This window comes from Schistocerca serialis, chromosome 3 (assembly GCF_023864345.2).
Source record: "Schistocerca serialis cubense isolate TAMUIC-IGC-003099 chromosome 3, iqSchSeri2.2, whole genome shotgun sequence".
NCBI classification, from domain to species: domain Eukaryota; kingdom Metazoa; phylum Arthropoda; class Insecta; order Orthoptera; family Acrididae; genus Schistocerca; species Schistocerca serialis.
Window position 1 is genome coordinate 373364508 of NC_064640.1, and position 14771 is coordinate 373379278.

Sequence of the window (14771 nt, forward strand, 5' to 3'; positions counted from 1 at the left end):
TAATTTACAATTTCGTGTTTCTATAATTTGTGAACCAAAATATTCTTTATTTCTACCAATTCATCATATAAGAATTAAGATTTAGACATATATATATATATATATATGCTATATATATATATATATATATATATATATATATATATATATATATTACTCATGAAAATAATAGTTTAATAGATTTTAATGGTGCTGCTGTAACAGCAAATTTAGAAATAAATATAAAAATTTTTATAAAATTAAGTTTTTGAAAGCTGACAGCTGTCAAGTAAATCAGACTTTCTTCTATGACTGATAGTAAAATGATTCTCACAAATATAGTTTCAGCCATTAAAGCAGTGTGGATTTAGTTGCCTCAGACAAAGCCATGTGTGTGAGTTGCTTTTGCTTGTGCATGTGTATGTGTGTGTGTGTGTGTGTGTGTGTGTGTGTGTGTGTGTGTGTGTGTGTGTGTGTGTGTCTATGCGCGCGCCAACGTATGTCTGTCTACTGTCGTGGAAGACCTTAATGGCTGAAAGATATAAATTTGAGAGGCTTTTCGTTGTGTCTGTCAGCAACTCAGCATCTCCACTATATGGTGAGCAGCAACTTTCCTTCTCATAATATTGTAACATTCCATTCTGGATTTTCCATTGTTTGATATTAAAATTAATTTTTTTAAAAAGAGACTAATATTAAAATTGAAAGTGAATATCATGTAGATCTCGATTTACTGTATTATGGAAAAACTGCTCTGATGTCTCTAACCTATTAAAATAAATTATGTTATATTAATATAACTGTGATGACATAAAGTTCTTGGATTTTCTTTAATTCTGTGATATCAGTTCTTTGAATTTTGATAATAAACATGTGTAAACATATCTTCTTAATTGGATGTCTATTTCTAATTTCGTTGAATTGTTTTACTAGTCTTTTTCTTTGTATATGTAAAATTATCATCATATAATCTTAACACGAGAAGTATAGGCCTTGAATCTTCATTATTGGGTTGTTTTACAACACATGGAGATATTTCTTTGATTACATTGTTTTTCTGTGTTAATATCTCTATACCTCTATCAAACTTGTCATCAGATTCATGTATGTTGTTGTTGTTGTTGTTGTGGTCTTCAGTCCTGAGACTGGTTTGATGCAGCTCTCCATGCTACTCTATCCTGCGCAAGCTTCTTCGTCTCCCAGTACCTACTGCAACCTACATCCTTCTGAATCTGCTTAGTGTATTGATCTCTTGGTCTCCCTCTACGATTTTTACCCTCCACACTGCCCTCCAATGCTAAATTTGTGATCCCTTGAGGCCTGAAAACATGTCCTACCAACCGATCCCTTCTACTAGTCAAGTTGTGCCACAAACTTCTCTTCTCCCCAATCCTATTCAATACCTCCTCATTAGTTATGTGATCTACCCACCTTATCTTCAGCATTCTTCTGTAGCACCACATTTCGAAAGCTTCTATTCTCATCTTGTCCAAACTGGTTATCGTCCATGTTTCACCTCCATACATGGCTACACTCCATACAAATACTTTCAGAAACGACTTCCTGACACTTAAATCTATACTCGATGTTAACAAATTTCTCTTCTTCAGAAACGCTTTCCTTGCCATTGCCAGTCTACATTTTATATCTTCTCCACTTCGACCATCATCAGTTATTTTACTCCCTAAATAGCAAAACTCCTTTACTACTTTAAGTGTCTCATTTCCTAATCTAATCCCCTCAGCATCACCCAATTTAATTTGACTACATTCCATTATCCTCGTTTTGCTTTTGTTGATGTTCATCTTATATCCTCCTTTCAAGACACTGTCCATTCCGTTCAACTGCTCTTCCAAATCATTTGCTGTCTCTGACAGAATTACAATGTCATCGGCGAACCTCAAAGTTTTTACTTCTTCTCCATGAATTTTAATACCTACTCCGAATTTTTCTTTTGTTTCCTTTACTGCTTGCTCAATATACAGATTGAATAACATCGGGGAGGCGCTACAACCCTGTCTCACTCCTTTCCCAACCACTGCTTCCCTTTCATGGCCCTCGACTCTTATAACTGCCATCTGGTTTCTGTACAAATTGTAAATAGCCTTTCGCTCCTTGTATTTTACCCCTGCTACCTTCAGAATTTGAAAGAGAGTATTCCAATTAACGTTGTCAAAAGCTTTCTCTAAGTCTACAAATGCTAAAAACGTAGGTTTGCCTTTTCTTAATCTTTCTTCTAAGATAAGTCGTAAGGTTAGTATTGCCTCACGTGTTACAACATTTCTACGGAATCCAAACTGATCTTCCCCGAGATCCGCTTCTACCAGTTTTTCCATTCGTCTGTAAAGAATTCGCGTTAGTACTTTGCAGCTGTGACTTATTAAACTGATAGTTCGGTAATTTTCACATCTGTCAACACCTGCTTTCTTTGGGATTGGAATTATTATATTCTTCTTGAAGTCTGAGGGTATTTCGCCTGTCTCATACATCTTGCTCACCAGATGGTAGAGTTTTGTCATGACTGGCTCTCCCAAGGCAGTCAGTAGTTCTAATGGAATGTTGTCTACTCCCGGGGCCTTGTTTCGACTCAGGTCTTTCAGTGCTCTGTCAAACTCTTCACGCAGTATCGTATCTCCCATTGCATCTTGATCTACATCCTCTTCCATTTCCATAATATTGTCCTCAAGTACATCGCCCTTGTATAAACCCTCTATATACTCCTTCCACCTTTCTGCCTTCCCTTCTTTGCTTAGAACTGGGTTGCCATCTGAGCTCTTGATATTCATACAAGTGGTTCTCTTCTCTCCGAAGGTCTCTTTAATTTTCCTGTAGGCAGTATCTATCTTACCCCTAGTGAGACAAGCCTCTACATCCTTACATTTGTCCTCTAGCCATCCCTGCTTAGCCATTTTGCACTTCCTGTCGATCTCATTTTTGAGACGTTTGTATTCCTTTTTGCCTGCTTCATTTACTGCATTTTTATATTTCCCCTTTCATCAATTAAATTCAATATTTCTTCTGTTACCCAAGGGTTTCTATTAGCCTTCGTCTTTTTACCTACTTGATCGTCTGCTGCCTTCACTACTTCATCCCTCAGAGCTACCCATTCTTCTTCTACTGTATTTCTTTCCCCCATTCCTGTCAATTGTTCCCTTATGCTCTCCCTGAAACTCTCTACAACCTCTGGTTCTTTCAGTTTATCCAGGTCCCATCTCCTTAAATTCCCACCTTTTTGCAGTTTCTTCAGTTTTAATTTACAGTTCATAACCAATAGATTGTGGTCAGAGTCCACATCTGCCCCTGGAAATGTCTTACAATTTAAAACTTGGTTCCTAAATCTCTGTCTTACCATTATATAATCTATCTGATACCTTTTAGTATCTCCAGGATTCTTCCAGGTATACAACCTTCTTTTATGATTCTTGAACCAAGTGTTAGCTATGATTAAATTATGCTCTGTGCAAAATTCTACAAGGCGGCTTCCTCTTTCATTTCTTCCCCCCAATCCATATTCACCTACTATGTTTCCTTCTCTCCCTTTTCCTACTGACGAATTCCAGTCACCCATGACTATTAAATTTTCGTCTCCCTTCACTGCCTGAATAATTTCTTTTATCTCGTCATACATTTCATCAATTTCTTCGTCATCTGCAGAGCTAGTTGGCATATAAACTTGTACTACTGTAGTAGGCATGGGCTTTGTGTCTATCTTGGCCACAATAATGCGTTCACTATGCTGTTTATAGTAGCTTACCCGCATTACTATTTTCCTATTCATTATTAAACCTACTCCTGCATTACCCCTATTTGATTTTGTATTTTGTATTTTGTAAAATTATCATCATATAGTCTTAACACGACAAGTATAGGCCTTGAATCTTCATTATTGGATTGTTCTACAACACATGGAGATATTTCTTTGATTACATTGTTTTTGTGTGTTAATATCTCTATACCTCTATCAAACTTGTCATCAGATTCATGTATATAATTATCGTTAATTCTATTCAGTTCTTTTACATGATTTTCATTTTTTCTATAAGTTCTATGTGACCTTTATATCACCATACTACTACTTTTCTGATCTCATATTTTCCATTTTCAGAAGTTGATGGTAAAACTTCTTCATAAATTCAATATCGAAAATTTTCTCCAAAAGGGAGTTTGGAGCTTTATTTTGAAGAATTTCATTACGAAGATGAAGAAGAGCAGTTTAGTGTAAATTCTGTTTAGTGTGACTTATTTTTTCCCAGAATGGGATTGAAATAACAGCTACAGCTCCTAATGACATAATTTCTAGTAGGTGGAGCAAAAGGGATGTTTGAAAGAAGACCAGAGATCTCAAAGTTATTCAACTGGAACTGTGATAATGAAAAATTGTGTTTTATGTTGTTCTTCAGCGTACCCCTCAAGATAAATGTGTGCATGTGGGAAAACAAAGAAAGTCGAATTGTTTACAAAGACTGGGTGAATATAGATATGCACGAAATGAGAAAGTTTATTTTTTAATTAACTTTGATTTATTAATTTGTTGCTGAGATTACATAAACATCTTCTAATTAATATCTATTAGAAATAGCATCAGCTGTTAGATCTGGATATTTCTTAACTAATTCTATTATCAAACTTTCAAACTACATAAAGAAAAAAAGAAAATTTTAGTGTACTCTTACAATTTTATATTTTATGTTTTCATATTTTTCTGGTAGTTCTTCTTTTAATAGATTACTAATTAAATAATTTTTGAGTGTCTTTCTAATTTTTAATTATTATTAAAATATAATAAAGATAAATCACACACACATTTTAATTCTTTATGATTTGATATCTGAGTTGAAACAAGTCTAGATAAATCACTATCCAACTATAGTGTGAATTAATTTCTTGTTTGAAATAAATAAATTAATAAGATTCTTTAGATTTCATTATTTTCAGTAGGTATAATTGATATCAATAAACAATAATAAGTACATTAATTTTAGTCTCAGTTTTTGAAATATTAGGTAGTTTTTCTTCAAGCTATATAACAAATTTTTATAATTACAAGTTCTACTGAGATTTTTTCGTTGATTTCTGTCTTAAGGATTTAGTGCTTAAAATATAGACCATATAAAATATCTTTGATCAATATTTTGAACATTAATTTAAGCTTGTTTTTTTTTTCATTTTTCGTCTGGTATAATACAAAATTATCCTCTTACTGGAAACTGCTATTTATTAATTGCCAAATGTATCCCAATAATTCTATTTAATGTCCTACCATTGCTACAAACTTGAAAATTGGACATTTTTGTTAAAGTATTTTGTTCCCCATTCTTAATTTTTATATGTATGTTATTCACCAGTAATTTTGACCATGATGCTCAAATTCTGTAACGTTTTTCTGCTTTCAATACTCACAATCAAATATAAATATTACTTTCAATCAATTATTTGATTTTAGATTTTCTTTAACTACTTTAATGAGTTTCTTATTTTTTGGATCCATTTGATTTAAGAAAGTTCAAATGAGTTTATATTATTTTAGATATTTATAGTGCATAATCTTCAAATGCATTACCAACTTAATATTGATTAACTGTTTCTCTATTTCTTGAGTGTGCAGTTGTGTATGAGTCGAAAAATGAAATATTTATGTTAAAAGTTCAGCTTCATCATTTTTAAAAATTCATCCCTATTTTCAGTATTAGAATAAGGTAGTTGTTTCCAGTTTTGCATTTTAATTCTTCTACAAATGAAATGTGTTAAATTATAAAATCAATTAGTTTAGTTTTTCTTAATTTGTAATATCCTCTTAAATTTTTTCTTTTGCTATATCTTTGAAGTCTGAGCTCAGAAAGACTTATTTAACTTAGGAGTTGTTTATGATGAAAACAACTTATTAGATTTTTTGAAAGGGAAAAGACGAATTTATATAGGTTGAAAATATTTAAGTACTAGATTTGTGGACACTAATTTGTTAGATAAAGAATTTATTGTATTTTTAAGGTGGTAACAGGCGAAAATGACTAAAACACAGTAGGCCTACAGAACAACAAATGGGGCATCGATCCCCTTTGCTCATAGAGCAGAAATATTTGATAAGTTTATGTATAATAGTTAATAATTATAATTATAATAATAATATAATAATTTACTCTCGAAAATCATAAGATTTATGTGTGTACGTTTTTAAATTTTTTGCGCAATTAAAAATTTATTATCAACTGATTTTCTATCTTTTCATTTTTATTATTAAATATTGTAAACTTACTCATTTAAAAATCATTTTCATATTTTTATGACATTTATAATTACATCATTCTTATTTAGTTTTGTTCACGAAATTCGGTTAAATTTATTTTTTTAAGTGAACTAAAAGGCCGAATAAATCGCCAATAGTACCTGAAAATAGTGAGCCTGTCCTAGGGTTGTGGCAGTGACCCAGTTTTCATCTACAAGTGCCGAGTGGCATTGCACTCTGGCTCACTCATAACTTTTCAGTTCCTGTCTAGTAGTGTAAGTCAGGGAGTGTAAGAAATAATTCAGTTGCTAGGTAGTAGATGGAAACTGGGGCCAACAGCCCAATAGGGGTGAGCCCTCAATTTCCACCTACTACAGCTAAAAATTTATTCCGTACAACCATCTTCAAACCAAGAAATAGCAATTAACCAAATTTAATGAACAAACATAACAAAAAATTAGATACTTACACATTTTTAACCGATAAAAATATAACAAAATTTCTCACACAAAAAATAAAGTTTTATATGAAACCTTTTTTTAAATATCTGAAATTTTTATTTTTAAAAATCCTCTTTTCATTTTTCACTTTTTAAAATCTAGCAATTTTTATCTGTTACATTTTCAAAAATCTAATAAAAATTATACCTTTTAAATTTTAATAAGGAATCTTGTATTTACTCGCTTTTCCATTTCTTAATATCTAATAAATTATGACACATAAAGTGTGACTAATATGTGGAGTGAACCTAAATTTGACGAAAATATTTTTGTTGAAGAAACAGAAAACCAAGAGGGAAACAAGTTAAATGTGATATTTGCAAATATTGTTTTAATCCATCTTTATATATAGAATAATGAGAAGTGAAAAACATAATGATGAAACTGATAATTTTATATGAGTTTATTGTTAAGAACATTATTTATGGGTATTTTACAATAATGGGAAAACAGATACAGATGTTTGAGAACAAAAAAAAGAAATTGTCTCTTTAACACAAATGTAATTATTATAAGAAAAGAAAGGCAGATATTTTGAGAGAAATGAATAAACCAAACTCTCTGTGCAAGAAATATCGCAGATTATTATTATTATTATTATTATTTCTCTTTCCTGTCTCAGATGTCATGTCTGGTAAAAAATGAAAAGTGACACAGAACTTGATCAAGAGTGACTTCCTTTTAACTGTATGGTACACGTTACATTGCATTTAGGAACTTTCGGGTAATTGAACATGTATCAATAATTACAGATTTCAGTAGTTGTATACATATGTTTGGATGTAGCTGTATTGCGTTAATGTACTGGTGGATATTGTGTGGTATGACTCCTGTAGTTGATAGTATAATTGGTATGATGTCAACTCTATCCTGATGCCACATGTTTTTGACTTCCTCAGCCAGTTGGATGTGTTTTCTTCCGTATATTTGTTGTATTGGGTATGGATATTTCGATTAGTTGTGTTAATTTCTTCTTTTTATTGGTGAGTATGATGTCAGGTTTGTTATGTCATGTTGTTTTATCTGTTATAATGGTTCTGTTCCGGTATAATTTGTATTCATCACTCTCCAGTACATTTTGTGGTGCTTACTTGTATGTGGGAACGTGTTGTTTTATTAGTTTATGTTGTATGGCAAGTTGTTGATGTATTATTTTTGCTACATTGTCTTGTCTTCTGGGATATTCTGTATTTGCTATTATTGTACATCCACTTGTGATGTGATCTACTGTTTCTATTTGTGGTTTGCAAAGTCTGCATTTATCTGTTGTGGTATTGGGATCTTTAATAATACGCTTGCTGCAATATCTGGCATTTATTGTTTGATCCAGTATTGCAATCATGAATCCTTCCATCTCACTGTATATATTGCCTTTTGTTAGCGATGTGTTGGATGCATCTTGACCGATGTGTGGCTGTGTTAGGTGATACGGGTGCTTGCCATGTAGTGTTTTCTTTTTCCAATTTACTTTCTTTGTATCTGTTGATGTTATGTGATCTAAAGTGTTGTAGAAGTGGTTATGAGATTGCAATGGTGTAACCGATGTATTAATATGAGTGATTGCTTTGTGTATTTTGCTAGTTTCTGCTCATTCTATAAAGAATTTTCTTAAATTTTCTACCTGTCCATAATGTAGGTTTTTTGTGTCGATAAATCCCCTTCCTCCTCCCTTTCTGCTTAATGTGAATCTTTCTGTTGCTGAATGTATGTGATGTATTCTATATTTGTGGCATTGTGATCATGTAAGTGTATTGAGTGCTTCTAGGTCTGTGTTACTCCATTTCACTACTTCAAAGAGTAGGTCAATATTGGTATAGCATAGGTATTTAAAACCTTTGTCTTGTTTCTTGCTGCCAATTCTGTTTTCAGTATTTTTGTTAGTCTTTGTGTATATTTTTCTTTTAGTTCTTCTTTAATATTTGTATTATCTATTCCTATTTTTTGTCTGTGTCCTAGATATTTATATTCATCTGTTTTTTCCATTGCTTCTATGCAGTCGCTGTGGTTATCCACTATGTAATCTTCTTGTTTAGTGTTTTTTTCCTCGACTATGCTATTTTTCTTACATTTGTCTGTTCCAAAAGCCATATTTATATCATTGCTGAATATTTCTGTTATCTTTAGTAATTGGTTGAGTTGTTGATTTGTTGCTGCCAGTAGTTTTAGATCACCCATGTACAGCAAATGTGTGATTTTGTGTTGGTATGTTCCAGTAATATTGTATCCATTATTTGTACTATTTAGCATGTTGGATAGTGGGTTCAGAGCAAGGCAGAACCAGAAAGGACTTAATGAGTCTCCTTGGTATATTCCAAGCTCAATATGTATTGGTTGTGATGTAATATTATTTGAATTTATTTGGATATTAAGTGTGGTTTTACAATTTTTCATTACTATGTTTAGGAACTGTATCAATTTAGGATCTACTTTGTATATTTCCAATATTTGTAGTAACCATGAGTGGCGTACACTATCAAGAGCTTTTCGGTAATCAATGTATGCATAGTGTAGCGACCTTTGTTTGGTTTTAGCTTGATATGTCACCTCTGCATCTATTATCAGTTGCTCTTTACATCCTCATGCTCCTTTGCAACAGCCTTTTTGTTCTTCATTTATAATTTTTTTCTGTGTTGTATGTGTCATTAATTTCTGTGTAATGACTGAAGTTAATATTTTGTATATTGTTGGTAGGCATGTTATGGGGCGATATTTAGCTGGGTTTGCTGTGTCTGCTTGATCTTTAGGTTTCAGATAAGTTATTCCATGTGTAAGTGTATCAGGGAATGTGTACAGGTCTGCAATGTAACTGTTAAATACTTTAGTTACATGTGAATGTGTTGAGGTGAACTTCTTTAGACAGAAATTTGCTATATTATCTTTTCCAGGGGCTTTCCAATTGTGCATAGAATTAATTGCTCAGGTGACTTCATGTTGCAAAATTATCACTTCTGCCATTTGTGGTATCTTCTTGTATGTGTCTGTTTCTGCTTGTATCCACCGTGCATGCCTGTTATGTTGTACTGGGTTTGACCATATGTTGCTCCAGAAGTGTTCAATGTCTGTTATGTTTGGTGGGTTGTCTATTTTAATGTGTGTGTTATCTATTGTCTGATAAAATTTCATTTGGTTTGTGTTGAATGTTTGGTTTCGTTTCCTTCTATTTTCACTTTTTTTATATCTTCTAAGTCATTACTGCTTCTTTTTATCTAATTGCTCTATCGCTTCTTCTGGTGAGATTTTACCTAACCTTTTTGGTTTTTTGTCTGATATTTCATTTCTTATAAATTGTGTTAGGTGTCCGATGTCTCTTCTCAGTTTTTCTATTCCGATCTGTAGCATGTTTTTTCATGCTGGTTTTGTGGGTTTCTTCTCTGTGTTGGTTTGTTCTGATCTCTGCCTAGTGTGTATATTTAGTGTAGTGAGTGCTCCTATATAAACCAGTAGTTGTAACTCTTCCATAGTTGTGTTTTCATTCATTTTGTTGTGTATGATTGTGTTGATAGTCGTTATTGTTGTTTCGACTTGTGGGTTATTTGGTGGTCTATGCAAGAATGGTCTAGTGTCTGTATTTGTGTCTTTGTATTTTATATATGTAAGCTGAAATTTTTCTTCTATATCTAACATGTGTGTCACTTCATGTTCTATTTGTGCTTGTTCTGGAGACTGTCTTAAGATTTCGTTTTCCTCTGATTATTTTATTGATGCGTGGTGTTCTTTGTTTGTTTGCTCTGGGATGTTTGAGTCCATTACTGTATTTTCTTCTTCTTCTGATTGCACATTATTTTGTTCCAGTATTTGTTGTACTTGTTGTTTGATGTTTTCTAATACTGACTGCGGTATACTGTTATTTTCCATTATTACACAGATCTGATCAGCTAGTCATTGTTCTGTTAAAAATTTTAATTCTGGGTATCTAGTAATAAATGTTGTGTATACTTGTGATCTGTATCCAGTTGTGTTGGTTCCTAAGTTTGTTGCTTGGTAATAACAGAACATGAGGTGTCTGTTAACTTCATCTGACCATCTCATCCTCTCTCTTTGATTTCCTTCTAGAGCAGTTGCAGGAAGCATATCCTGCAAAACACCTCTACTTGGATTTAAATCATTTTCCGTGTGGCTAGCAGTGTCGTTACCATAGTCGACGGGCATAGGGGTCAAGCGTCGTCCCCGACCATGACAGCACTTGTCTGAGGCTTCATTAGTTCTGTCCTGAACAACTAACTAATCACACTAAAAAGGGTGTTAGCCCTATTAGTGGTTTGTTCTTTTCGTCGCCTTTTACGACTAGCAGAACATACTGGAGGCCTATTCTTTTCTCGGGCCTCCACAGGGTTTATTACTATTATTATTATTATTATTATTATTATTATTATTATTATTATTATTATTATGAGCGAACAGATATAGAAAAGAATTACGAATTTTACAAGTTACCAAAACATAAAAAAATATTATATTTGCTTACACATTATTTTGAAAAGTTTCCCATTCAGTAAGGGAAGAATCTGAATCGGAATATTTTTTCTATGATAGCAAGAGATATGGTGGAGAATTTTAAATTTTATAATTTACAAAGAAATATCAATGAAAATTTCTCAAAAATGGTTCAAATGGCTCTGAGCACTACGGGACTTAACTTCTGTGGTCATCAGTCCCCTAGAACTTAGAACTATTTAAACCTAACTAACCTAATGACATCACACACATCCATGCCCGAGGCAGGATTCGAACCTGCGACCCTATCAGTCCCGCGGTTCCGGACTGCGCGCCTAGAACCACTAGACCACTGCGGCCGGCGAAAACTTCTCAATAAATATTCTGTTTCAATGTTGTAAGTTAAAATTTTTTGCCATAAAAAATTATATAGGTTAAGTACCCTCAGGAATTTTACCATTAAAAGTAGCACATAATTTCATAGTCGTTCTTGGTGTTATTATTTTTATCTTTCAGTCACATTTATAATGAAACTGTTTCGATTTACATTAAATCTAGTTTTAATTGTGTTACTAGTTTCAGTTTCATGGAATGAAATATATACGTTTAAAAATTATTTGGTGGATATAAATTCCATATTTCTTGACGAGAATTTTCATTTTTTCCAGTTTTTAATAAAAAATGTTCTGTAATTTAACATTATCAAATAATAATGACACAACTAATTTATTATTTTTCTTTTTGTTAGAAAATCAACAAAAATAATACAAAGCGTACTAACTGCTGACGAATTAAGATGATTTGTTATATCTACTTTGAAATTACTTTATTACTTAATCTTGTGATTTATATAGTTTCTAATTCAAAGAAAAGATATTGGTATTTTAAGATCTTTTATTCTTTCTTGTCCCAATTCAAGTTCATTATAAGGATATATTTAACAATATGTTCATTAATTTCAAAATTTCCAATAATGGTCTTTCCTTTATTTGGTAATGTATCTTTTCTTCCATTTCCAGGTTTATTTTCATTACCATATCTAAGAATAACATCTACAGCACTAGAACTCGAAGAAAAACTGGCAGTTGAATTTCCTTCAACATATTTTTTTATCTATAAAAAATACCAAATATTTCTAATGGATCAAGTACTTCATTTTCCTTGCATTTTATGTTACCATTATTAAGCATATGTCCCTCAATGTAAATTTTATCAGAGAGAGACGTTTTGTATAATAAAACTGACGAAATAATAAAACGATGTTCTATCAGCAATAAAATATAATTTCCTTTCTTTATACTTAGAAAACCAAATAATTGTGCAACATAATTATCAACTGATTTTTATAAGATTTTCTATCATATGTAGAGTAATCTGATCCATGAGTTCAAACAATTTCCAAAATTCATGTGTTATTGACCATGATTAGGATGTATGCAGCCATTGAGAAAATTTATATTAAAATCTACATCCTTACTGTGAATATTTAAAACATGTTTAATTTTCCCATTTACTGGAAAAGAATAAAACTTGTAGTTCTCCATTTTGTTTATTTATATGGATTAAAATTTATTAGAAAATTATGTGATTTCATTATTTTTAGGTACCAAGCTTTTATGAGAATTGTCAGAAGTAAGCTATTTAAAAAGACTTTATTAGCATGCTTTTTTATAAATTTTTGACAAGTTATACATAAGGATTTTTTGTTTTTTGTATTACTTACTCATAAAAATTTCTTTAACAGCTTCTCAATTAAAATCTCTTTATTTGTAAGTGATTATATTGGAATAAATACCTTTTACAATTATGATAATTTCAGTTAACCAATTAGCTGCATATCCATTTTGAAAAACTGTTTTTAATTTACTTGTTCTTTTTACCACATAATTTACATTTAGGCTTAGTACCCTAAAAATGTGATGTTTTAACTGTTTGCAATAATATTTTTAATTTAATTTGTTTATATCTTTTGGCTTCATTTTTATCGAGAATGTTATGTATTATTATATTTGTTAATTAATTTAGAAAGTTAAACTGTCCATTTGTAGTTTCCTAGTAAGTTAAATTTTTTCCACATTTTCTTCTGATGTTCTACTAAATCTGTACATAATAGAGACTTTTAATTCAGGAAATTTTTAATGATGATTAATTTTATATTTTTTTATAATTTCCTGAAAGTCTTTATCATTAAATCTTTTCCATTATCTGTTTGTAACTTTTTTGAACATTTTTGGCTTAAATTTTTTATATACAGGTGTTTTATTCTGCTGAGTAATTTAGCTGAACAAGTCACTTCCATTTCAAAAAACGTGGCCAGTATAGCACTCAAGGTGGATTTATGAAACCACTCAGTGATTGATGTGCTCTGCGACATCACGCCATTATACCCACAGAGATATTGAAGATTTGTCTCTTCATTGTGAGAGGCAACTTCGGGTGGGGGGGGCGGGGGTGCTATAGTTCAACTTTGGGAAGGAAGCGATAATTCGACGCAGAGCACCACACTGTATTTAATGGTGGGATACCATGTGTCATTGCCAACTTTGAGGAGTTCCATTTACATGACACGGAGGTACACCCTTAGAGGCCCAACAGGGCTGATGAGGGCATACAGTCGAAGCCGGAGTAGGATGAGGTGGAGACAGTGTGGCCCAGTGGGAACACCCTTGTTGCAGTGGTGGTGTCCAACGATGCTGCTGCAGCATGATGGAGCCTTCAGTGCCGCCAGTCGTGGGGGTTGGGAGATCGTTATTGTTCTTTTTCTTCTCCTTCTCCTCCTCCTCCTTCTTCTTCTTCTTCTTCTTCTTCCTCCAACTGAACCACCCAGGGACGCCAGGTCATATGTGATGGTGCGAGGACCTCTGCAGCAGTGGCCGCAGCTGATGCCACACCCTCTTGCACAGCCATGAGTGGTGCTTTGCACGGCAGTGCTTAGACATGTTTCATTCCTTCCCACACAACCACTGCTCTAGGCACTTGTGCCACAGCTAGCTGCTGTGGTGCTGGTCGCAATTGTAGTGTCTCTGTAACATACGAGTAACTAAACTAAAACTAAGCTCAAGATTTTTTCAAAAATGTATGCTGTAAACAAATTACATTTCAGAATAATAATTATTATATTCTGTAACAACAATGGTTGCATTATAATCACCTTTTCCAGTCTGGATCCAAGGACTGAGTAGTTCGGTCAGGGTGTCCAGAAGATCTCCCACCCACCCCCTACCAAAGGGCGAGATGGTGTTTCCTTTCAGCTGCCTCAGCAGCAGCCGCCATCTCATGCACCCACTCTGGCATTTCACCCTCGCCTTGGGCCATTTATCTTCCTCTCTGATGCTATCTTTAAGAATAAGATCACTATTTTCTTTTGGCTTTTGTCTCACTTCAACGTGGGGTTGGCCTTGTTACTATGGATTTGGTGATGTTAGAGTCAGACAGTGACTGGATTCCCTTCCTGCCGCCACCCTGGAGCCCCTGGGATGGATTTAGTATATCCCAGCTGTCGGCGTCTAGTTTAAGCCATAAAATAGTGCGAACGTTTTCAAATGTCTGCTAGTGGTGTAACTGAGGTGGGGCTTGGGGACCAGCCCAGTATTCACCTAGTGGGACGTGGAAAACCGCCTAAAAACTACATCCAG